The sequence below is a fragment of the Protopterus annectens genome, chromosome 6.part0 (genome assembly GCF_019279795.1).
Source record: "Protopterus annectens isolate FY-2018-M chromosome 6.part0, PAN1.0, whole genome shotgun sequence".
In the NCBI taxonomy this organism is placed as follows: domain Eukaryota; kingdom Metazoa; phylum Chordata; order Ceratodontiformes; family Protopteridae; genus Protopterus; species Protopterus annectens.
This window is the reverse complement of record NC_056737.1, coordinates 432823754-432851115: the sequence shown is the minus strand read 5'-3', so window position 1 is coordinate 432851115 and position 27362 is coordinate 432823754. Positions and strand designations below refer to the sequence as shown.

At 38.8% G+C, this 27362-nt stretch overlaps 1 long non-coding RNA gene across 2 annotated transcripts; it reads left to right on the top strand.

Moving 5' to 3' along the window:
• The first annotated feature begins 10775 nt into the window (after nucleotides 1–10775).
• LOC122804060 lies at nucleotides 10776–15649 on the top strand. 2 transcript variants are annotated; one of them, XR_006365161.1, is made up of 3 exons: nucleotides 10776–10902; nucleotides 13235–13342; nucleotides 14562–15649. It is a non-coding gene; the product is annotated as an uncharacterized LOC122804060 (long non-coding RNA). The 2 variants fall into 2 exon arrangements; XR_006365160.1 differs by having other exon boundaries at nucleotides 10776–10927.
• Nucleotides 15650–27362: the final 11713 nt, after the last annotated feature.

Sequence of the window (27362 nt, the reverse complement as noted above, 5' to 3'; positions counted from 1 at the left end):
AATGAATGACTGAGTGGATATATCTGGAGTTGGTGTGGTTTGATCACAAGGATAAAGCCAGAGTGGTTAAACAAAGGCAATCATGGGTAAATCCTGACAAACCCATTCACAGTCTTAAATGATTGCCTTTACACAATAACATTGTTTAAGAAAGAAATTACTTACCTTTCTTAAGTAATACGTTTGTATAAGGGCACTTCTGTCTTCTTCTGGTTTGTGTTCGCTATACTAATGTTCTGTGCATGCGTATGGGACTTGCATTCCCATGCTTGCACAGTACATCAATACAGGAGAAGTGATGAAGACAACAATCTCTGTTGCTGTTCAGTTTTTTTAACTTCTGAAAAATAGATGTTTCCAGGGACAAACCAAATGTATTTATTCATAGGTAGGTACTAGGCTATCGGCCAAAGGGCCTAAGTAAGTCTAGCCAACAAGGTTCCCTGGCTTACGCCACCCAAGAAAGTTAATTTCCTGTGCCCCTGTCGAGCAGAGCCACAGAAGAGATCCCCGGGGTGTATTTCCTATTTCCCATCCACTCATCAAGATTTTTCTTGAAGAGTGCTAATGAGGAACTTTGCTTGACATAAATGGGTAGCTTGTTCCAGAGTATAGGAAGTCTCTGGGACAGGAATCTATCCCTCCAGCATGTCCTGTGTATATGATTAAGTTTCAGGTACCTACATCATGTAGCTCGGAGGGATTGGGATTTCTTAAGTTGTAGCATGTCCAACAGCTCTGGGTTTAACATAGCTTTATCTGTTAGGCAGAGATCCCCTCGGAGTAGGTGAGATGCTACAGAATAAAGCTGGAGTTTTTTTTGAGATGGTCAGTGTAGGGCATCTGTTTGAGGCCAGTAATCCTCTTTGTGAGGGACTTCTGTGGCCTTTCCAGCTGCTGCAGATGTCTTGTGAGGTACATTGCAAAAGGGGAGTTGTACTCTATAATGGGTCTAATGAGTGCCGAGTAGAGGGGAACAATGACCTCTTTTTTCCTGGATGAGAACCCTTTTCTGATAAGGTATGCCACAAAGAAGGCTTTACTGACTACTGTGGCGATGTGATTATCAAAGGAGAGATACTGCCCACCTGGGTCCCAAGGTCTCTTAATCACACATTCGGCATGAAGTAGACTGCCGTTTATGTGGTAGTTCATGGGTACAGAGTTTTTAACAAAGGGGGTGACAATGCACTTTTTGGCATTCAGCTTGAGGCCATGCCTCTGACACCAGGCATCTGTCTCAGTGAGGCCCTTCTGTACGATGTCCACATCATTTGGGACTCCACTATGGCTCCTAATTTGCAGTCATCTGCGAACCTCATTAGCCAGAGGCCTTCTGTGTTAGCCTGTACTTCAGAGAAGTAGATACCAAACAGGAGAGGTCCCAGAACTGAACCCTTTGGTACTCCACTTGTCATTGGTTTGAAGTCTGATTTGGAGTCTGCAACTTTTACAGTGTGGGTTCTGTCAGTGAGCCAGTTGGCAATCCATCTTGTGACGTAGGGATTTATACCTAGTTTAGTGAGTTTAACTATAATTCCAGAATGGGGGATGATGTCGAAAGCATTGGCGAGGTCAAGATAGGCTGTGTGAACCACCTTACCCTCGTCTACAGCTTTGGTGACTGCCTCAAAGAAGTCAATCAGGTTCAGAAGGCATGATCTGCCTTTCACAAACCCGAACTGGGTGGGGTCCAGAATTTGGAGGTTACTGATGCCTTTGTTTATGAGTTCCACGATGATACGTTCCATGGCTTTGCAGACCAAGCTTGTCAGGATAATAGGGCGATAGTTTCCAGGATCAGTGGTGGCTCCCCCTTTGTGGAGTGGGATAAATGTTGCTGTGCGCCATTCAGTGGGCACAAAGCCTGATGTGAGACTATGATTGAACATGGTGCTTAGGTGGGGAGCCAGTTTGTTCTGAAGTTCGTGTAAAACGCAGCCTAGGATGTTGTCCGGTCCCATAGATGCTGTGTTTTTGGTTTGAGAGAGTGCAGCTTTTACCTGCATAGATGTGATTACAGGGACACTGCATTATTCCTGTATAGATATGGGCCCTTTAGGGGGTAAGAGAGGGGTAAAGTTAGCACTGAACCTACCTGCCAGGATGTTGGCAATATCAGTTGGTTCTGTAATTTTCGTGCTGTTGTGCTGCAACTCAGAGCAGATCTGGGTGTTGCCATCGAGATTCTTGAAATAGCTATAGAATGCTTTGTGGTTGCCCTTCGAATCAGTGGCGATTTTGTTTTCGTAGCTAGCTTTGGAGGATCTTATAAGGGATCTCAGCTTCTTACGGAGGCTGACCAGGCAGCTCCTCCACTCATGGGACTTTACTCTCTTTTGCAACAGTTTCTTCCTTCTGTTGTAGAGTTTGTTTATGGCAGGGGACAAGCAAATTGGCTACCTTTTTTTGGAGGATAAAATCTTGGTTCTGTTTGGGATAGCACAATCCATGCACTCGTGGAAGTGCTTATAGAGTGCATTTGTGTAGGATTCAGCAGTCGTAACGGTATTGTCCATCTGCATGGGTGTCATGAAGTTCACCACTTCTGTCATAAGAAGCATGAAGTTGGTTTTGGAGAAATTTTTTACCGTGGTTTCCTTAATGGTGGATGAGGGCAGGATGCAGATATCTAGGGTGATTAGCTTGTTGGATCTGACCAATAAGGAGCTGATTTCAGGTGTGGAATACCGGTCACTCATACTGGTAATGACTAGGTCTAGGATATTGTTGTCCCTGGTGGGGGTGTGGATAAGTTGATCCAGGGCATTGGAATTTATGAATTCCAGAAAGCGTTGAGTGAAGGAGTTGGTACATAAGTAGTTTTCCCAGTTAATGGTGGGGTAGTTGAAATTGCCCATTATTAGGTTTGTTTGGTTGAACCCTAATATTTTCCAGTATATAAATAAAAGTGGAGTGGGAATCCTGGGGCATGGTGGGGGATCTGTAGCAAGCTACAATTTGGATTGCAGTTTTGCCCAGAGTTAGTTGCACTTGGATAACCTCGGATGCATTATGCTGCGCAACTAGCCTGGAGGTGTGGATATCCTTAATCAATATGGACACACCTCCACCTTTGGTGTTTTGGTCCAGGTTAGATGGCTGAAAAGTGTAGTACGAGTTATAGCCTGGTAATGCAAGGGTGCTCTCTAGAGCCTTGAACCAGGTCTCAGTCACTGCACAGATATCAATGTTCTCCATTTTAAGGAGTGCCTCGAGTGAGTGCATTTTGAGATTTACACTTCTAGCACTGAGTAGCATTACCCTCAGTTTTTGCTTGCCTGTTCCTGTTATGGTGGTGAACTTGTCATTTGAACCCTGCCTAAAAAAGGCACTATAGGGGTGGCAACAGCCTTAGCCAATATCTGGAATCCCAGGAGCAACAGGTGCAGGCCATCTTTGGCAAAGCATTGTGGTCTGTCGACCATGTCATCCCAGGCAGACAGATACTAGATCCCCTTAGAATGACACCAGAAGCTTGGCCAATTGTTGAAGTCAATCATTTTGTCCTTGTACTGCAGTATCATTCTGGGCGATGACAGGATGCTGCTCAGGGCTAGGGTCATACCTGCCTAGGCTACAAGATTGGAGAGCTCTTCCATGTAGTCCAGAGAGGACTATTGACATTTGATTACCAGGAAAGTCAGACTGGGTAGGAGCCCATTTTCAGTGGAGACCCGGGAAGAAAAGCTCCAAAGTATTACAAAACAGTTTAAGAATAATCATTTTAAAGTCTTTAAGAATACAAAACACAAATACAGTAAATAATTATAGTAAATTAGACAGAATATGAAAACACTGGTTAAGAATAGATGCAGGTTATTGGACAATGATTTAATAGAGAAATTTTAGACAGGTTATAGAGAAATTAAAGGAAAGTTAGTATAATGCAAACAGGAACTGCAATACGAAGTGACAGAAAAGCAGGCTCTGGAATATTTAAAGAGAAAGCCTGGGGAAAGAAATGGATAAAAGTAAGGGAGTGAAGAAGGGATATTAAGAAGATATAAGGTATGAATAGATATTTGTCCACATTTAAGGATATAGTTTATCCTTGTGTTGAGCAAGAACAGAGGCAGCTTTTGACTAGGAAATCTTTCAGAATGTTTTTGAAGAATGGAAGGGAGGGTATTTACCTATAGGAGATAAATAAGGAGTTCCAAGCCTTAACAACAAGGTATGAGTACAAACAATGCCCAGCAGATTTGTTAGGTTTGTGAACACACACTGTTTGGTCATTGGATTGCAATGACTGACTAGGAACATAGTTGTGCTGGACAAGCAGATGGATAATTCTATAGAGGATAAAAAGCTATGTATATTAGTTGATGGGATAGTTCTAAGCAATTTAATATTTTTGGTGCTATACAGTCCTGGGTTCTGAAAGGGTAATTTGCTGCAAATTTAGCAACTTTGTTACAGCAATGTTCACGTTTTGATTTTTATGTCTGAAGGTTAGTAAGGATGGAAGCATCACAAAGAAGTGTGAAGAGGAGACGAGTAGTGGCTAGTGCAGCTTTAGTTGAGTCAGTGAGAAAGTTTTCGGCTCTATAAAACATTCCCAGTTTCAGATGAATTATTCTTATGGAATTTTGTATATGCGGGTTGAATTTAAGATCACCACCCACTATCATCCCTAATAATTTGCTATGAGACAGTTACACCGGACTTTAAACTTCGCTGTTTCATCCGAGAGGGATTTGGGGAGGAAAAAAAATATTTTTTTTTAGGGATGAGTATGAGTTGCGAGTTACAAAGCCATGTTTCAGTTGCTGTTAAAGCTTCCTGAGCAATTTTTTGGAGGTGTGCCATGTTGTCAAATGTGTAAATGAGTGTTTAGTCATCGGCATACTGCATTAGGGAGGCCTGTTGTGTGGATGTGTGTAGAGTATTAGTGAGAGTGTTAAAGAGGATGAGACCAAGGATAGTGCCTTGTGGTACACCAGTGGTGACTGACAGGCATGGAGAGAGGGTGAAGTTGAAGGCTTCAGACAAGTCTAGAAATAATCAGGAGACCGAACTGCCATCATCTCTAGCTTTACTGGCAGTATCTATATAGGTTAGAAGTGCAGTGTAAGTACTATGGGAAGGGTGGAAGCCATTTAGTGTGGGGGACAGGAGTTCTTCCTGCAGGAGATGGTTTAGCAATTGCTTTTAAATTATTTTAAGTATTGTGGAGAGGGGGTTATAAGTCTAAAATTAGTAATAATCTGTTGAATTTCCTCTTTTGTGCAGAGGAATAATGTGCAACTTTTTTCAGAAAGAGGGAATGTGGGGTTCCTGTATTGACTTTTTATAAGAATTGAGACAGGGTAGGCAATGCTATCAGCTACTATTTTAAGGTATTCAGTTAAAAGGTCATCAGCTGAACTAAAGCATGCTTTAAATTTACATGTAGTTTTATATAGCATGTGGGCATAGGTTTGAAGGTGAAAGCGGATGTGGTGATATGTGGATGCTGGGAAGGGTTAGGATTAAATGTTGGGGAAACCTTGGTTAGAGATGCTATACTATCTATAAAATAAGAGTTTAATTGTACTGCAATTTTGAATGAGGAGTTATTAGAAGTGGGTTAGGGTTGAATTTATGACCAAAATGAAAGATTTCTTTAATGGCTGTTCAGAACTTTTTAGAGTTTTATTTAATATTATTCTGAAAGTTGTTATAGTATAGTTCTTTTTTGTCTTCATTAAATTTGTGTTTTAGTATGATTGTGAAGCATTCTGAAGTTTTCCATGCTTTTTTCTTTTTCCTGCATTAGCATTCCACTCTTTTGGATAACTAAACTGCATTATTTGTTTGTAAACTTTTCTTTCTGAGGAAGTACAAGGTGATTTAGGATATTCAAGAAAGTTGTACTAAATTAATTTACAGCATCATCTAACGGGAGGATTTTTAAGAAGTTCCAGTTAATAGATAATTTAACCCAGAAATGTTCACTATTAACCTTTGAAAGGTTGAATGTGGTTTTAAAAATATGCTATTTAACGGGACGTGTGGAGATGTCTGGCAGTTTAATTTCTCCAAGTCTTTAAGGTTTCTAATATCTTGACAGGAATGGACCCCACTCCTAATTCAAAGCATGATTAACATTTGTGAAATTAGTACTGCTTCAGTCTTTGATGTTAGCCAGAAGTGCTCTTCACAGCACCCTCAATATGCCCAGAATTGACCCCTCCTGCAATTCATATGGAGTTACATGCATTGGTAACTTATCTAAACAAGACTGTAAATTCTTTATGAGATTCATTGCTCCTGCTTCTATTGGAACTGTCTGGGTATCCTTCCTCTACATTTTCCCCCATTTCTGCCTGCAAATCTGAGTATTTTATGACTTTCTCTCTCAGATTACGAGACACTGTAATCAATGGGTGTACCAATTTCAGTGATCAATGCTACTTTAGGAGTCTTTTCATGGATTACTATATCCAATTTTCTCATCTACTTTTTTGAACTGTTGGTAATGGATAATCCCATAGGATACAAATGTCACCATTCTCAATAATGCTTTGTGACTCATGTTTCCAATGAGTCTCAACTACTTTAATTTTGTAATGTTTGCACAATCCCCAGTGCAACTGTCCAGCCATATTAAGCCTTTCAGTATACAGGTCCTCTACTGTTAGTGTATCACACCCAACACAGAATTTGCATTTATCTGTTTCTCCCATGTGTTCAACGGAGCTTGTAAACCAACATACACATAAATCCACTATCCTGGGCCACTAATATTAATCTTTCATCTTTTGGTTTAAATTCACCTCTTCTCAACCAACCCTGCATCAGATCCTGACTGACTGGAGGTTGCTCGAGGAGTTTTCTTTACTTGCAACTATATTTATGTCTTTCCACATTTCTTGCCTTCTCATCTGATTCTTCTTATATTCTCTCTTTTGCTTTTTGGCACATTCAGTTGCTGTCTGATGGTTGTCTACTTCTGGTTTGATTTCCATTTTCACCATCAATATGCTTCTGCGCTAAACTAAGCAGGGAAGCAATCTTAGATGTCTTCTCTTCATGTTTCAGACCTTTCACTATGTTTGGCTCTGGTGAGGTCAGCAGATACGGATACAGTCTTACGATTGCAGATCTATACATGTAATCAATTTCAAGGAGGCCCATACCCCCTTCAGAACAAGCTATATATAATCTTGGTATACACTGATTTTTGTACAACGTTTGATAAGCATGAAGCATATTTCTTGTTCTCCTGTCCAACTGATCCAATACCTTTTAGGGCCAGTCAATCACTTCAAACCTGTAAGTTAGAATAGGAAGATGAAATTGGTTTATACCTTGGCCTTTGTAAGATGTCAGGACTGTTTTTAGTATTAATTTTAGTCTTCTAAAATGTTCCTTACTGAGTTTTGTTCACCTCTGTTTTATTGTTAATCCTTCATCAATTCCCAACTATTTACACACACCCTCTTGCTGAAGTTTCTTTATATCATATGCCTATCAAACTGTCATTTTCTTGGTTCAGCAGCTTTCCTGCTTTAATGTTGCTTTTGCACATTTATCAAGGCCAAATGCATAGATTGGGAGATGGTCACTGAGTCAGTCAGGCGTTGTACCTGAGGTGGTATATTTGCTAAGGTCCAATATTAGGACCCAGTCTAATACAGAATTTTATGTCTTGCTATAATGTGCAGGGTTATAAAATTAGTTGTGTGAAACCAAATAAGTTCAAGGCTACATGTATGGGAGAGTTTATGTCCAACCAAATGAAATTCACATCTAGTAGTAGCATTTCTTATGGAATTGTTATGAATATCCAATGTAGGATACCTTCCAGTATAGCCATATCGCCAGGAGGGATGTAAAGAATAGCAATACATATTTGTTTAATTTCAGGAAAGTTACAAGAAGCTCTGCTGAACTAAACTTTGGCATTGGTTTGTTTTACGGGACAATGTGGTAGTTATTGGGAAATATTAAAGCAATACCACCATCTTTCCTCTTTATATGGTCATCAGGCATGATATTATAGCCATCTGGTGTAATATGAGTAATTAATGCAGGGTTTAAACAAAGTTTCAATATTAGCTCATCCAATATAGTTCAGCAATTTTATTTCTTAGGCTTTTGATATATTTATAGCAGCAAAAGTTAAATTACCCGGGTTGGAGGTTGACAGTTGCAATGTTGGAGGTCAAATTATAATAGAAAGTAATCAGCCATTGAGGATTGAAGTTAGAAAATAATGGCATACATTTGAGACCCAGACTTCATACCCCCTCAGAGAATAATAGGGTTTCATTAGAAAGTTGATAAAAACCAGTCCATTTTAAAAACAGTAAGGAACAATAAGAATTTCACTGCACAAAATTCCAAAATGAACTCAAATCTGGCAATTGGTCAGTTCTGAAACAATTACCAGTTGAAGAGGCAGTAAATAACTTGAAAACCAAATTGATACCCATGCACCAGCACAGACTATTAGAACTAAAGAAACCAGACAAAAATGCTACTTAGAAATAGGGCTTGGACCACAAAAAAACCCATAGATCAACTTAGATACAGACAGCTAACAAATGAAACAAAAATATCCACCACATTAGACAATAAAAACTATTACTCATCTACAAGGAAAACACCAAACAAGCCACAAAAGTTTTGGGCAGGTATAAACAAACTCCTTAGTCCAGGACAATCCTCCTTCTAACCAACCCAGAAGAAATTGCCAATACCTTTAACAGCTTCTTTACAACAACCATCCAGAATCTAGCTAACCAATTATCCCCCAGATGCCCATATTCTCCAGCCACTACACCCAGCTCTCAACTCTCCTTTAACTTCAAACCAGTTTGCACATCTTTTGTCAGAAAATTACTTGAGAAACTAAAGCCTACCACCCTGTTGGCTGATCTACTCCCTGCAGAATATCTACAAAAAGCTGCAGATGCCATAGCATACCCCATTACAATCCTGATCAATAGAACTAGAACTCTGTCTGGAAGATATCCCATGTCATCCCACTCCATAAAGGGGGCAGCTCTACTGACCTGTCAAATTACAGACCCATAGCTATTGTCACCCTTGGCTAAAATATGGAAAAATGCATCCATAATCAACTCCTGAACTATCTTATCCATAATAATCTTCTAGCCAACACCAAACATGGCTTTAGACCATTCCATAGTACAACCTCAGCCCTCCTCTCCTTCTCTAATGTCATTAACCAACACCAAAACAATAATAAACATTCCTCTGCTATCTTTCTCGATCTTTCGAAAGCCTTTGATACAGTAAACCACCAAATACTCAAACACTTTGAAATCCATCGCCCTAGAGGACCAGGCCATCCACTGGTTTCAATTCTCTCTCAGTGGTAGTCAACAGGCTGTCCTATGGCAGAGCAAACTATCCACCCTTTTACCCATCACCCTCGGATAACCCCAAGGCTCCATACTAGGTCCACTATTATTTTCCATTTTCATCAATGATTTGTATAAGGTCATCCCAAATGCAACATGCATTCAATATGTGGATGACTCCAATTTAGTATGCTCAGACACTTCACCTACAGAGATGCAGATTCTATCCCAAAATACTTTTAACACAGTTGAAAATTGGCTCCTTAACCATTGCCTCATGTTAAATCCTAATAAAACCAAACTGCTGCTTTTCTCCCCCACTCGCAGGTCTACCCCTACGACCTTTACATTAAAATCCAACAACGGCACCATTATTTCCCCAGATTCCTCAACCAAACTCTTAGGAGTTATAATAGATAATAACCTTAAGTTTGATCTGCATATCAATAAAACTATTAAAACAGTTAATAAACAACTTGGCGTTAGGAAGGGCTTGATCCTATATAGTGAGCCATTAGCCAGAACTGTAATTGCTCGTACTCATCTACTCTCCACCCTCCTCTATGCTTCCCCTCTATTTACAAACCTCAGCAAAACTGACCTTAATAAACTTTCTAGCAGCTACAATCACATTCCTAGATGTGCTACTGATGCAGCCTACAGGACTCGTCACTGTCATAACCTAAATCTACTAGGATGGCTTGAACTGCCTAACCTACTTCAGGTTAACCCTGTACACAAGATCCTCTACCAACCAGATAATACACCCGTAACCTTAGTGCGCCGTTCATCTGTAAGACTACTAGTTCAAACTCTCAAATCCAACAACACAGCCGGAGAATCTCTATTTGCTAACTCTGTTGGCAAAACTTGGAATTATCTTCCTGCTCATCTTGCATCTGAACTCTCTCTACCTCAGTTCAAGAAAAGTCTGATTCAGTACTTTAAAAAACAATGGCTATGTCCTTGCCCTAATCCAGACTAACGCTAACCATCACTCTTGTGCACATGGAGAACTTTTGCCTAAGCTTTGTTTCATAATTTATATATCCTATGATCTCCGTGGATCTATTACCAGGTTAGCCTACAAGCCATTCAATACCCTATCATTCTTAAAAAGACTGTCTAGAATTTTCCATCTGAGTAAAAATGCAATAATTTGTTTGTGTATATCTGTTGTTTGTGTTTGTTTACATCTGTGTATAAATCTTTTTATTTGTGTTTTAAACTGTAAAAATGTAACAGTTTGTTGAATGTGTTTTTGGAGCTTTTCTCCCCAGGCCTTGCAAAGTAATTGGAATATTCCAGTGTAACACTTGAAAATTGCAAAATCATTGTGTTTGGCAGGAATTGCTGTTCCTTCTGGGGTGGGTGGCCAACACCACAGAATGATCTAGCTCCAGCCTACACTAGAAAGTACAGACAATTTGGTTATATATAGCTGGGGCTCCCTGCACTCAGGCTGAAGCCTCACCTGTGGAGTGGATGCACTGCCCAGGACTGTTTTCCCAATGAAGACTCCTGCCTGACTGCAACGGGGCTTCCCAGTCAAGACTGAAAACAGGATGAAGTTTTCTCTTTATCGGTGGTGTATACCTTTTTCTTTAAATGTATTGTCTAATTTCATATTTTAGTTAAACTGAGTTTACTTAGTTTTCTGTTTTAGTGTGATTTGATTTACTGTTCAATTACACAGTTTATTTAGCTTTCTGTTTAGTGGCAGAAATAACGTTTGTTACTAAATAATTTCTTTAGTGTAAACTGAATTATTTCGAATCCTGCTCATTAGACAATACATTATCTTGGCGACGAGGATGGGATTCGAAATGTTTAAGAAAAGGTTTACATGTGTAACTGCCTTCATTGTTTTGATCAGTGTATACAGGAGTATAGCACTCCAATTAAACTGTGGAAACAGATATCCTTGCTTTTGTTTAAATCATGCTAAAGTTTATAATTTGTAGAGACAGCTGGAATGTTTCAGACCTGCTGCTGACAGTAGAATGCTTTTTAACAGAGATAAGGAATATCAGAGCTTAATGAAAAACACATGCCAATGTTAAAGAAACATGACCTACTGGTTAGAAAGTATATATGCTAAGTTACATGAATTCAGAATTTAACAACTGTAACAGCTCCATACTAACATAGAAATACATCAGGATTTAAAGGGTTAAAAATTAAAGCAGCTAACAGCCCAAAGGGGAATATGGACATGGCACTAGTGTTAACTACAAGGTTAGAGTATTTTAATATTACAGTTTCCGACAGGATGCTAGAATGGACACAGCATGACAAAGATATTTTTAACATTCTTACAAGATGCAAGTAAAGATAAGGGTACATCTTAATACAGTCAGAGACTATGAAAAAAACATAGTAGATGAGAAAAGTTCTGAGATAGTTAGTTGCAAGAGGCAAGTTACAAAGTAAACACAGACAAAAATACAGTTCTTGTCACAAAAGCAACATTTCTAGGAACCATTATCAACAGACTGACAGGAAGGCCTCCTTGCTAGGAAAGGACATGGGGCATTCTGCAATTGCCAAAACCTTTGACAATTTCAGATTTGTAAAAATTCATAGAAAACATAAAAAAAAAAGTTAACACAGGCAACGGAGCTAATAGCTCCTACCTACCAGTAAATTACATCTTGTTTTGCAAGCTGCAGCTCGGAAGGGGACACCCTCAGTGGTGCTATTAAAGACTTGGCCATAAGAGGCATCTCAAAAAATGGACAAAGTTAAGACAGGTAACTTTTTGTAGCAAAAAAACAAACAAAAAAAAAAAAACAATCCCTGCATTAAACAATTTTTGGCCATTTACTTGGAAATAAAACAGACAATGTTTTCTGGGGTTATAGTTCTAACTCCACATTTAACAATCAAGCTTTGGTAAATGACAGTAAAAAAAATCACGTAAGAGGTTAGGCATTCCTCTACAGTGTATGTAAATGGTGCCCGTTTCTGAAAGGATGGGAAGTACTACATTGAGGTTGCAACAGAGACATTCCAAAAGAAATACAAACCAATTATGGTTAAGTAAGTTACCAGGATGCAGGTCAGCACAAAGGGCCGAGCTGAGAGCTGCACAATATGTTTTGCAGCATTTGCATCCAGTAAATATTTACTTTGACAGTGCTTATATGGTAAATTCTCTGAAACTACTTATGGCAACGTGGGCTAAAAGAGAGAGTTTATTGATAGTGCAGGACTAATTCAAAAGTGCAGGTTGCAGGGACAGTTCAGTATTTTAAAAACTTAAAAGCAAAGCATCAACAATGGAAAATAGACCTGAGATTCCTATTATGCAATGCGTGAAAGGTTTACCTAAGACGCACCAGATAGGACATGCACAGAAAGTTACATTCAGGACTTGAGCTAAGATAGGCATAGGAGGGGTGGCGATGTTACATAAAAAGATAGCTCAAATATCTGTACTTAATAAATTACAAACGTAATCACTATTTGAAACCATTCCAGTAACTGATTCTCCTGTTAAATGGGAACAGCCTTTTCCTCAGCTATCATTACAGCAATGACAACGGGTCAGTTAAATATGTAAAAAAAAATAGGAGGTGCTAAAAAGCTGTATCTTATAATCCTACTACTAAAAAAAAAATAACTACTATGGGTAATGGTAAGAGTAGTCAGTATACTGAGCTTTGTGCAGTTTATCAGAATTTGAGGCAAAAGACACCAGAAACATGTCATATTTACACTAATTATTGGTCAGTACAAAATAGACTAGTAACCTGGTTGCCTACACGGCAGAAAAATGATTGGAAAATTCATTCTAAAGGAGATTTGGGGAAAAGAATTATGGCGATTAATTTGAGAAATGATAAGTCAAGGTACTGTGACAGTTTATTATATTGATGCACATTCTCTAGAATGACGGTTTAATTCTGTTGCAGGTAAACGAGAATTTCAAAAGTTAATACACAAGACGATTCTGAGCAGATGGGGATGGCAAAATGGGCACATCAGAAATGCGGACATCTGGGAGAAAAAGCCACTTACAGGTGGGCACAAACAAGAAGAATTGCACTTTCATTATAATTAATTAAAACTGTTATATTACAGTGCCTGGTATGTCAGCATACACAACAAAGGCCTATACCTCATACAGTTCAGGGACATACAAGACAAGGAAATTTACCAGGACAAATATGGCAGATTGATTATATTGGTCCTTTACCATCTAATAAGGGCAGCCAATACATATGTACAGCAGTAGACACATTCTGGATACCTTATTGGTTTTCCGTGCCAACGAGTGACACAGGTAAGTACTCTAAAAAAAACATACATTTGATCATTCTGTATTGTGGAGTGCCTCTGCAAATACAAAGTGACAATGGTTCTCACTTTACAGGGAGAATAGTACAGGAATTTGCAAAACAGCATAATATTAAACGAGTGTTTCATATACCCTATTACCCACAGGCAGCAGGATTAATTGAGAGAATGAATGGATTACTTAAAGACCAGTTAAGAAAACTAGGAAATGGTACTCTGCAAAGCTGGAAAAATAATCTAAATATGACATTACAGATTTTAAATAATAGACCAATTTCAGAAACAAACACCATTAATGAGAATGTTAACTCCAGCATTGCAGATCAAACCATATGTGATGACAGAAACAATCACATATTGGGAAACTCGAGCAGGTGCATTAGCTCCTACTAGAGCCACACATTGAGACTGCAGGACTGAGTCTATATTCAATAAATGCCTATAAAATACTGCCATGGTCAGTGCAAAAATCACGACTGAAATTGGAATTCAAATTCCAACAAAGTATTTTGGTTGGATAGAGCCTCAATCAATACTTGCTTTGAAAGGTGTTCAGGTTGTGGATGGAGTTACTGAAGCAGGTTACCAAGGAGAACTTAAAATGATTTTGTTAAATGCTTAAGACGAGAATGTTCATGTACGAAAAAGGATAGGGCAGCCCATATATTTATTATCGGTGTTAGGTGGGACAGTCACCAGAGGGCAATCACCGCCTGTTGCTGCCTTTGAGAGGGAACAAATATCCGGTACGCATGAAATCAATTCAGGTGCAAAAATATGGGTTCATGAACCCAATAAACAACCTGAACAAGCAAAAGTTATTGCTATTGAAAATAACAATACTATTTTAATTATTAAACCAGGAAAGAAAAAAATGAAAATATGTACCAGCAGATTGGTGTTATTTGCAAGAATAATCATGCTACTTTTCTTTGATTTCAGATTCTAACTCCATTGTTAATTGTTGGTGGTATCGCTGTGCTGTATGGAGTCCCTTTGGCAAAGTGCGTAACACCAGAAGTAAAAGCAACCAGAGTCAACTCAACAGTAATTCGGTGGGGGTAGGTTGCTAGTGCACAGAATAGGACACAAGGTACTTTTACTTGCCCTGCTGAACAAGGATGGTCTACTGCTAATTTGACTTCCAAAAAAATCTAACTATATGGAGGGAACATTTGTATGTCCAACTACTGGATAAATGCAAAAATAATGTGTCAATTTGTAACCTTGCCACTGGTATTTGAACCTCCTTTGTATTCATTTTAATATTGGTTACCCCATTTGAAAGGAAACTACACTGGCTTCTCAAACAGAACACACAAATTGGAACACTGTACTGAAACAATAAATGGACTTATTTGCTGACAGCATTCCCCTACATGTGAACAGTGTTTTCTTCAGCATTCCATCAACATCTGTAAATGGACTAGATTACCTCCTACTTTTGAGATGTTCGTGGAAATAACACCAAAATTCATATGTTTAGAGGCAAGTCAAACATTGTTATATGCCCTGAAAAATCCTTTTGTAGGTTGTCTAGGTAATGTAACTTATTATTTGAACTGGCATAATGAAACGTATATCTTCTCTCCTGAAACATATATTAATGCATTTCATACCTGGTTACCAGACAAGCTGGAATATCATAATTTAACATACAACCTAAATTATTTACAAAAAGTATAGAACAATGCGCAACATCTTGAAAAACTTTACAGGCAGTAAATCATAGTATTTTACATCATAAAATGACAAGTATTATCATAGAGAATAAGTTGGATAGTTTAGCCAAGAAAACAAAATCTGATGCAGCACATAACTGGTGGGATATATTTACTGAATGGTCAGCATCTGGCACTAACTTGTTGAATTGGTTGATAAATACACTTAGTTTTGACGATTATTTTGATTTTACTGACATTCTGAAATTGTGAATTAACTTATTGTGTTTATAACAAGGCAAATACAGTTTTGAATGTCAAATATAAGTGAGTCAATAGTCAAGGGGCCAAATGTGATACGAAAGAGGGGTACATTGAGCGAGTGTGATTATTTGACTGCTGCCTCACTATAGCTCAACATTCTCTATTTTCTTTATTTCCTTTATTTCTTCCTTGACATGTGAAGTAATCCTATATTCTGAAAGTGTCAGCAAGCAGGAGAGATAATGCTGTGTTCCAGAACAGTTTAGTGATTTCTGCAAAGTCATTACATTTGATTATGAAATGTCTTGTATGTGTATGTGTGCTGGGATATTCAAGTAAAGTACTAAACTTGCAAAGTCATTAGAATATTCCAGTGTAAACAGTTTAGTGGTGATTTCAGCAGTGTCGCTACATTTAATTACGAAATGCGTCTTGTATGTGTGTGTGTGCTGGGATATTCCATTAAAGTACTAAAACTTGCAAAGTCATTGGAATATTCCAGTGTAACACTACTGTTCCTTCTGGGGTGGGTGGCCAACACCACAGAATGATCTAATTCCAGCCTACACTAGAAAGTATTGACAATTTGGTTACATATAGCTGGGTTCCCTGCACTCTGGCTGAATCCTCACCTGGGGAGTGGACACACTGCCCAGGACCATTTTCCCGATGAAGACTCCTGCCTGACTGCAACGGGGTTTCTCAGTCAAGACTGAAAACAGGATGAAGATTTCTCTTTATCGGTGATGTATACCCTTTTCTTTAAATGTATTGTCTAATTTCATATTTTATTTAAATAGAGTTTACTTAGTTTTCTGTTTTAGTGTGACTTACTGTTCAATTACATAGAGTTTATTTAGTTTTCTGTTTACTGGCGTTTGTTACTAAATAATTTCTTTAGTGTAAAGTGAATTATTTCAAATCCTGCTCATTAGGCAATACATATGGTCAAGAGAAAGGACAGTGGTAAGTGTTCCTTAGAGTGCAAGGACAACTCTGTCGGGGGGGGGGGGGGGTAGGAGGAAAATCAGGTAGGTTTCAGTTTTGGTTTTGTAGATCATGCCAGTTTCTCATAATTTGGTGGGTCCTCCACAAAAATCTGGTCGCTCAATGGTATTTCATCATCTGGATGTTTTTTTTATTGGCATATGCTTGATTTACAACAGGCATGCTGGTTGGGTTGCCCAATCAGTGTGCTCATTTTTGAATAGTAATGAGCTGTTAGTGTATAAATCTCTCAATCTATTATGACACCTAGCAGTTTGGTTTGGGAAACAATTAACAGTGCTGTTTAGTAAGAATATTTTGAAGTTATCTGGAAAGTGTTAGAGATGTATGTAAAAACTGGAGAAGTATTTTTTGGGGGGATTGAGAAGTTGGTTGTTGCTTAGCCAGCTTTTTTCAATGGAGCTGAAATCATTTTGAGTGATGGGTGTAGATGGGGAAAACTATTTATTGGATGAGCAGATGAAGGTATTACCTCCATACTGTACAAGAGAATCTTGTTGGTAGGATGTGTGAGATTTATTAATAATTATATTAACAAGAAAAGACCCAAAGATAGAGCAGGAGAAACTAAGATCCATTTAACTGATGCATGATGGTCAGACAGGTAGATAGAAAACAGATTAAATGTAGGCTTGGACAAACCTAAAGCAGACATTTGAGAGTAATTTGTTATGAGGGACTGCATCAAACTCTTTGTAGAGGTCTAAAAAAGAGGAAAAGATCAAATTTACCTCTGGTCTTAATGATGGTGTCCAAAGTTATAAGGCAGTTGTGCCAATAGCTGGCCAGAAGCCATACTGGGCAAAGGTTAAAAGGTTTTCTTGAAATAGATGCTGTACAAGTTGTGAATACATTTTCTAGTATTTTTAACAGGAGGGACAGGATAACAATAGGTATAAAAATAGTTAATTCAATGGAGTTGCCCCTTTGTGAAGTTGGACAATGTAGGATTTTTTTTTTTCGAGATATGGAAGTTCAGTTGTATAAGTAAATGAACAGTAGATCTGTGAATGATCACTGCTACAGTAGCCTAAATTGTGAAATAAAAGGAGAACTTGGAGGATCAGTATTATTTCAGGTCCCAATAGTTTTTAAAATATAGAAACAGGATATAAATGAAACTCATAAAATATCAGTTTTTAAAAAGGCTAATTTACCTTGGTCATTTCTTTATCCTTTTCAAGAACTCTTCATGGGCAATGCATATGCAACAGTTAGTTGTTATGTCTTTTGGATTTTCCCAGTTAGGGGTCGCCACAGCGGAATTCCGGTCCGCTAATGATTGGCAGTAGATTTTTACGTGCCGAGTTGCCAGCCCTGACACACAACCTTAAACGAAGGTACGCCCATTCACGCATGTCTCCACACAGAAGATGCCTTAGCTGAGAATCGAACAGGACAACATCTTACTGTGAGGCGACAATGCTCAGTTAGTGCAAAAGAAAAAATAACAGACAATTATTCCATTCCAAGTGAACAGGGCTGTTATTTGACAAGAGAGAGAGTAGGGCACTGTGATACATACTTTTCGACTGTTCTTGATTTTCAAAGACAGACCGAATTTTTGCTCAAAATGTTGCTTTGTCCTCCTAAGACTGGCAATTTTAGGAGAAGTGTGATAGATTACATTTAATAAGGACAGAGTTGTAGATCACTTGCGTCAAAAATTCCTGTTAATTCTCCATTGCCTAATTTTTGTCAATTTCTCGAGTTGATAGTGCTAATATTTCAGACCACATAACTGACCGTCTCTGATTATTTTTTATCTCAAATTCTAGAAGCAAGAAATTGAGAGTTGTGCTGTAATCTCATCGGCTGTACCCTCATAGTGCAATATGGCAAGAAACAACTTTCCAAGAAAACAAGATCACACTAGCATGTCTGCCCCAGGAGTGCATTCAGGGTCAAGAAAATGTTAAAATAATTATTTATAAGCAACTATTGTGAGGCTGGAAGGTGTGGGTTATGTAGACGTTCATGCGAAGCCATTTCTATTTTTGTTTCAGTTTTTGCCTATAGTAGCCCTTTAACTAGTTTCTTGTCATTTGTCTCCTTGCTTTAGTTCACTAAAAAGAATTATTAGCATTTACACCTGTAAGAACTCATATCAAATTATATTTTAAGCTTAAAACTATTGGTCCATACTACTAGAACAAATTATTGCATTTGCTTGAAGTTCCAGGTCTTGTACATTCAACAAAAATGTTCCCAATCTGCATCTACATTTTCTTTACAACTCCAGCAAATACAAATGTTTTGCAATTCTAGTAATTTTATGTAGAATGAAATGTACAATTTAAGAATTTCCATGTATATATTTTCCAAAACAATAAGATAGTACCCTTAATAGATTTTAACATTAATTCTTCTTTTAAAATAGAATTATATTTTTAAACATTTTTGTCCTGTGACTATAAATTTTGTTCTCTTATTAAATGTTATACAAGTTAGAAGATAATGCTAACTGCGCAAGTTCTCATTTATGCATTTTGTGTGTTTTGTTTGACAGGTGAATTCTAAAAGACATACATCTCTTATATGTGTATTTTCTTATGGCTTATACAGTTAACTTCCATTTCATGCATTATATTCCTGTATTTTCTCAGTTGTTCAACATTTACTTCTTCCACACAATAATAACAAGCAAATAATTTCTCTTCTCTCTCAAACATAACATTATAGTTTAATTTCCCCATTTCTGATAAACCTGTATTCACGCCAAATGGAAATATAGAGAACAACCAAATGTTTATGTTAATTTGTTTATATATGAAATTTAATAGTCATTATTGCATTTTGTAGGTATTTGGAATCAAACAGATTGATTATACTGAAAGCAATTTGATGCTGAATATCACATCAATTTGGTTATTTTGGATTAACATTACTTAAAGCTGAAAATATGTATTTCTCCATCATGTTCACAGTTCAGCCAATATATAACAGTTTCAAAACTAGACAGTAAAACAGCTTTCTATATCCCAAAATCATAGTTTTCCATTATCCCATGGTTTGAGATTATAAAGATATATCTTTTTTGTAATGTACGTATGAATATATTTTGTAAGCTCTTCTTGGCTTATTAGGATACCACAAGAAGGTGGTCAGTATGCATTCGACACTTTCTTAATGAGTTTTAGGCGGCATTAAAGATGCTTTTCAATTACTAAAAATCTTGTATTTTATCAGTGTTCATCGGTCCTCAAAACGTAGAAAAGTTTGAATTCCATATGCATCTAGTTTGATTTGGCTACTTATTTCCATTATTTTTTCTATAGCTGATACAATTAAATTACTTAAGAAAAAAAACCCATCATCAGTATTCATACTTTTCTTGGAAAAAAGTTTGTATACCTTACCTTCAGGTTATCTGATTATATATTTTGTTATCTAATTACATTTCAGTCCAGAAATGCCAGTGCGTCTTTAAAATAAAATTTTATTTCTCTAAATATTAATAAAATACCAGCAAAGAATAGCATCTTTGATGTATACCAATAGTTCATCTTAAAACCCATATAGATGTATTCTTTTATAATATTGGCCAATGGTACCATAGTTACATTGAAATGTATAGGCAACAGGAGGCATCCTTGTCTAGTGCCCCTTTTAATGTTTACTGCTTCTGATAGGCAAGGGCCTAGTTTAACATACCCATTAGCATTCTAAAGAGTCTGCAATAATTTTGAATGTTTGCAGAAAATTACATTTTTAATAAAAATAATCCCAGTTTATGTCATGTCTTCGTTCTTCTTTCTGACATAGTTAATTAGTAGTAGTCTTTTTATATTGTGTTAGGCTAGTCTACTGCCAATATATGAAAATCAAGTATTTATTTTATTTATTTTACATTTGTTTACTGGGGAGGTCTGACTAGACAGAGCTGTCCATTTTCAGCGGAGGCCCAGGGAGAAAAGCTCCAGAACAACTGCTAACATACTATACATAAGATATTTACACATTCAGTTATAAATATATACCAGATAATAACATATGATTGCATAAGATACTTACATAAGCATAGGGGTTTAACCATACAATTAAAAGTATAGCAGGTAGTAACATGATGGTTGTTCATACAGTATGTTTAGTAGAGATAATCTTGAAGATGTACTGAAGACAAGACAAGAAAGGAAAAAATAAAAAAGGAGGAGAATATAGACGAGTTCATATGAGGTGCATTGACATTTTAAGGGAAAGCTTTTCAACTTAGTCTAGGGGAGAGTTAGTGGGTATAGATGGGGCAGTGGGGAGTAGGCGGCAGTGAGTTGGTAAGTAACGTGTGATAATATATAGTGCATCTGTGGGAGTTTTAAAGAGGAGGTTGGATAGTGGGTAGGGGAAAGGAGTTAGAATATGTCAGCCAGGTGCTATTCAGTTGCATGTCCAGGAGTTGTTTAGGTGGGAAATGCTGTTTTTTGAAGAAGGTTTTGTTAGGTTTCACCCTGATTTGCAGTGGTAGGTAGTTCCAAGTCTTGGCAATGTTGCTAGAATACAGTGAATCACCAGAGATGTAATGGCTTTTGGAGATTGCAATTAGTGCCTTGTTAGTGATCCAAGTTCTTGGTTACTGGAGTAGAGGATGATCAGGTCTTGTAAGGCAGGAGTTTTGTCAGGTTGGGACAGTATTTGGTGAGCTAGAAGTTGGTTTAGAGCTAAGGTATTAGGGAGTTCCAGCCAGGAAAGCTGTTTTAGGGCCTGACAGTGGTGGATGCGGTAGGAGGAGTTTGTGGCAAATTTTGCTATTTTGTTGCAACATACTGATAGCTTGTTTAAATCACTCTTGTTTAGATTAATTAGGACAGAAGCATACAGTAAGGTAGGAAGAAGGTGGGTACGAGCTAGGGTAACTTTACTGTTGCTGCTTAGGAAGTTTTTACATCTGTAAAGAGTACCTAGCTTTTTGTTGATTTTGGTTATTGTATGAGCTATGCGTTTGTCAAATTTCATATTACTGTCAATAATAAACCCTAGTAATTTGGTTTGTGTGATGGGGGAGAAAGGGGTATTATCTGATGCAGAAATAGAGAACGGGGGAGTAGGTGCTGCTGCTTTGCAAGGAAGAAAGAGCATAAGTTGGGTCTTTTTAGGATTTACTATCAGATGGGAATTTGCTTGCCAGGTTTCGATGGATGTAAAGGCTTCTTGGATCTTGATTTGAAGTTGTTGGAGGGTGGGGGCAGAGCAGATTAAGGTGGAGTCATCTGCGTATTTAACCAGGTTTGCTAGAGGGGCGGCTTTGTGAAGATTTGTAAATATAGTGAAAAGTAGTGGTCCTAGGTTTGATCCTTGGGGTACTCCTAGTTTTACAGGAAGTAGGGGGGTGGAGTTTTTCCACTGAACAGCTTGTTGGCGTTGGGACAGAGTCTTGAAACCATAATTGAGTCGGGTAGTTACTTTTAATTCTGAGAGTGATGTTATTAGTTTTGTATGGGAGACTATCAAACGCCTTTGATAAGTCAAGGAAAACTGCAAACACTAGTTGGCCGTTGTTGCATTGCATATTTACTACTTCTTTTGGCTGCTCCCATTAGGGGGCGCCACATCAGATCAACTGTTTCCATTTCTTCCTGTCCTCTGCATCTTGCTCTGTCACACCAACCACCTGCATGTCCTCTCTCACCACATCCATCAACCTTATCTTAGGCCTTCCTCTTTTCCTGTTACCTGGCAGCTTCATCCTTAGTATCATTTTCCCAATATACTCTGCATAAATCCTCAGCACATGTCCAAACCAACATAATCTTGCCTCTCTGGCTTTGTCTCCAAACCTTCCAACCTGGGCTGACCCTCTAATGTACTTACTCCTAATCCCGTCCATCCTCGTCACATCCAGTGCAAATCTTAACATCTTCAACTCTGCCACGTCAAATTCTGACTCCTGCCTTTTTGTCAATGCCACTGTCTCCAACCCATATAACAGAGCTGGTCTCACTACCCTCTTGTAGACCTTCCCTTTCACTCTTACTGGTACTCATCTGTCACAAATCACTCCTGACACTCTTCTCCACCCACTCCATCCTGCCTGTACTCTCTTCTTCACATTTCTTCCACACTCACCATTACTCTGAACTGTTGATCCCAAGTACTTAAACTCATCCACCTTCACCACCTCTACTCCCTGCATCCTCACCATTCCTCTATATGCCCTCTCATTCACACACATATATTCTGTCCTAGTCCTGCTGACCTTCATTCCTCTTCTCTCTAGAGCATATCTCCAGCTCTCCAGGGTCTCATCCACCTGTTCCCTACTCTCACTACAGATCACAATGTCATCTGCAAACATCATAGTCCACGGGGACTCCTGTCTGATCTCGTCTGTCAACCTGTCCAACACCATTGCAAATAAGAAAGGGCTCAGAGCTGATCCTTGATGCAATCCCACCTCCACCTTAAACGCATCTGTCACTCCCACTGCAGACCTCACCGCTGTCACACTACCCTTGTACATATCCTGTACCACTCTTACACATTTCTCAGACACTCCCGACTTCCTCATACAATACCACAACTCCTCTCTAGGCACCCTGTCATATCCTTTCTCTAAACCCGCAAAGACACAATGCAACTCCTTCTGACCTTCTCTGTACTTCTCCATCAACACTCTCAGAACAAACATCGCATCTGTAGTGCTCTTTCCTGGCATGTAACCATACTGCTGATCACTAATCATCACCTCCCTTCCCTTCTTAACCTAGCTTCCACTACTCTTTTTCCATAACTTCATGCTGTGACTGATCAGTTTAATCCCTCTGTAGTTTCTACAGCTCTACACATCACCCTTATTCTTAAAAATTGGTATCAAAACACTTTCTCCATTCCTCAGGCATCCTCCCACTTTCCAAGATTTCATTAAACAATCTAGTTAAAAACTCCACTGCCATGTCACCTAAACACCTCCATGCTTCCATATGTATGTCATCTGGACCAACAGTCTTTCCGTTCTTTATCCTCTTCATATCTATCCTTACTTACCCCTTGCTAATCCACTGCACTTCATGATTCACTATCCGCACATCATCCAATCTGCTCTCCCTCTCATTCTCTTCATTCGTCAACCCCTCAAAGTACTCTTTCCATCTGCTCAACACACTCTCCTCGCTTTAAGTACGTTTCCCTCATTATCCTTTATCACCCTTACCTGCTGCACATCTTTACTAGCTCAGTCCCCCTGTCTAGCCAAATCGGTACAGGTCCTTTCCTCCCTCCTTAGTGTCCAACCTTTTATACAACTCTTCATACGCCTTATCCTTAGCCTTTGCCACCTCTCTCTTTGCCATGCACCTCATCTCCTTATACTTTGTCAACTTTCTTCATCTCTTTGACAATCCCACTTCTTTGCCAACCTCTTTCTCTGTATACTCTCCTGTACGTCTTCATTCCACCACCAGGTCTTCTTGCCCTCCTTCCTCTTTCCAGATGTCACACCAAGCACCTTTCTAGCTATCTCTCTTACTAGCTCTGCTGTAGTTACCCAGCTATTCGGTAACTCTTCACTGTCACCCAGTGCCTGTCTTAACTCTTCCCTGAACATCACCTCACAATTACCCTTTTTCAATTTCCACCATTTGATCCTTGGTGCTGCCCTCGCACTCATCCTCCTCTTCTTGATCACCAATGTCATCCTACAAATCACCATCCTATGCTGCCTAACTACACTTTCCCCTGCCACCACTTTACAGTCTCCAATCTCCATCAGACTGGCCCTTCTACATAAGATATAATCCACCTGTGTGCACCTTCCTCCACTCTTGTATGTCACCCTATGCGCCTCCCTCTTGTTAAAATACGTATTCATCACAGCCATGTCCATCCTTTTCGCAAAATCCACTACCATCTGACCTTCTGCATTCCTTTGCTTAACACCATACCTACCCCATCACTTCCTCATCCTCTCTGTTCCCTTCACAAACATGCCCATTGAAATCTTCTCCAATCACCAGTCTCACCCTTGGTTACAGTCATCACCACTTCATCCAACTCACTCCAAAATTGTTCTTTCTCATCCATCGCACACCCAAGTTGTGGAGCATATGCACTAACAACATTCATCATTAAACCATCAATTTCCAGCTTGATAACATCACTCTATCCGACACTCTTTTCACCTCCAAAACACTTTCAGCATACTGTTCCTTCAGGATAATGCCTATGCCATTTCTCCTCCCATCCACACCATGATAAAACAATTTGAAACCGCCTCAGATACACCTAGCCTTGCTCCCCTTCCATCTGGTCTCTTGCACACACAATATACCAACCTTCCTTCAGTCCATCATACATCAGCTAGCTCTCTCCCTATACCAGTCATACTGCCAACATTCACAGTTCTGACCCTCACTATCACAGTCCCAGCCTTTACCTGCCTTCGGGCATGCCTTCCCCCTCTTTCCTCCTTCGGCCAACCCAGCCACTGGGGATGCACAAGCTAGTGCATTTCTTTGTGCCAGTCCCAAGCCCAGATAAATGGGAAAGGTTGCATCAGGAAGGGCATCCGGTGTAAAATTTTGCCAACTCATACATGCAGACAACAGTACACAAATGCATTGCATATTTACTAGGTTACTAAAATGGACGAGTGCAGTAGTAGTGCTATGGTTGGGGTGGAATCAGTGTTGCGTTTCGGCAAGAAGATTGTTGGAGAGGATATGTGTTAGGACCTGGGTGTGGATACATTTTTCCAGTATTTTAGTCAGTGGGGAAAGTATAGCTATAGGGCGGTAGTTTGTTAGGTCAGTGGAGTCACCCCCTTTGTGTATTGACATAATGTAGGAGATTTTCCAGAGAAGTGGCACCTTTTGTTCGGAGACTGATCTGCTAGTGATTATAGAGACTGGGTAGGAAAATGGCTTTGGCGGCTATTTGTAGGAGTTCGGCAGGTAGTTTTGTCTACTGCTAAGGTGGTGGGTTTAAGTTTGGTTAGGTGTCTATACATGGTGTAAGTTGGTACAGGTTGAAGGGTGAAGGAGTTAGCATTATTTGATGGGTTATATAGTATAGTGGGGGTTGAGTGTGGGTCTGTTGACAGCTTTAATATAGAGTTGGTAAAGAACTCAATGAGTTGGGTGGCTGTGTTTATAGCTCAGATGCTGTACACATTTCCATTTTTAAGACTGGACCCTTTTCACATACATATTTATCCAAAAAGTCTTTTCATCCATGGTGACCAGATGCTTTCTATATGCGACTGGTGAAAAATATGTCCTAACACCTGTACAAGTTATACTAAGAGGGTTGTTCATAGGTAGGTAACTAGGCTATCTGCCCGAAGGCATTTATAAGCCTAGCCGGAACGTGTTAGCTTTCTCAGTCTCCCCCCTTAGATTACTTCCCTGTGCCTCTGTCTAGCAGAGCCACTGAAGTGATCCCCGGGGTAAACTTTGTTTCCCACAGTAAGTTCCTTATCAACAGTAATGTCTTTTTAGCACTACACAGAAGTCAGATAGGAGTGCAGCTGTATTGTCCTTCATGTAAGGTTTAATATGAAATCTTTCAACTTATAGGTAGCATGGTTTACAAATTAACTCTGATATGAACAGGCGATATTAACACCTAGAAGCTTCAGTAGGATGCAAATGGAGGCATCGCTAGGCTGCAATAAGATAAAAAAAATCATAAGTAGCATTGCCTGTTTTACATGAAGTATTATAAATGACTGACGGCACAGGATATCATATAGCTATCAAGTATTTTCTATGCTAAGTAAGCATTTTTTTCTATTGTACTAAATAACTGATTTCCAGTTCTTCCTACAATCAATCCAACTATCTGTAACCCCTTATTCCTCATTTTTACACATGGGGCCAGGGTGTGACATCAACAATAACAATCATCTAGATCCAATATTTGCACCACCTTGTGGCTAGCCCTGCCACAGTTATTCTTTAATTCTTCCTAAAAATACACTTTTTTTTTAAAGTATGGCTGTCCACGTGCCATTACAACATAACTAAGAGAGGAACATATAGTCTCATTTTCTTTGCAGTTTTAAAAAGTCACACTATTGCACTTCTGTTGAAACAAAAGAATTAAAAAAGATACCTTTAATAGTGTAAACAGATAAAAACTCTCCCTAATAGTGAAAACATAATATTCTGAATGGGGAATCTAATTAAGCTTAAGGAGAAGTTTTTGCAGTGGATACATCAATCAGCAGTATGTTAATATGTTTAAAGTAACCTTATGTCTCTGCCTGTTTGTGTTTTTAACTAGGTAATTATTTATGGAGTACAACCAATAGTTCTTGCATATTCCAATTGCTTGTACAAGGTCATTTTGGTTCTATAGCTTTAAGCACATCAAGCAGGACAGTTCATGCATATTAAACAACAAAAAGTTATGTATTCACCATAATGTTTGATGTATGTAGTCAATCTTGCCTCACATTCTCCGACTCGGGCAACTTTTATTTTCCAGCAAAGTCTCTAATTGGCTGGGCTAAACAGGTATCCCATGTTGCACTGCTCCAAAGCCCCAGATCTAGTTTGCTGTGAAACCACAATCACACCTCATGCATAACAACCACCCACTACAGTAGAACATTATCAAGTGGAATAAGAAAAAATAACTTCCATTGAAGGGTACTCAAACACCAATTCCAGCTTCCAAACCTTCCAGGAAGGGGGACAAGTGGGAGGGTACGTAAGAATGTGAGGTGAGATGGACTACATACATCGAACGTTTTGGTGAGTACATAACTTCTTGATGTTATGTAGTCCAATCTCGCCTACATTCTTACTCACGGGACAGCGTCCCTAGCACCTCTATCCTGGGAGGCTCAAAGGAAGATACTCCTGAGGACTGTGGA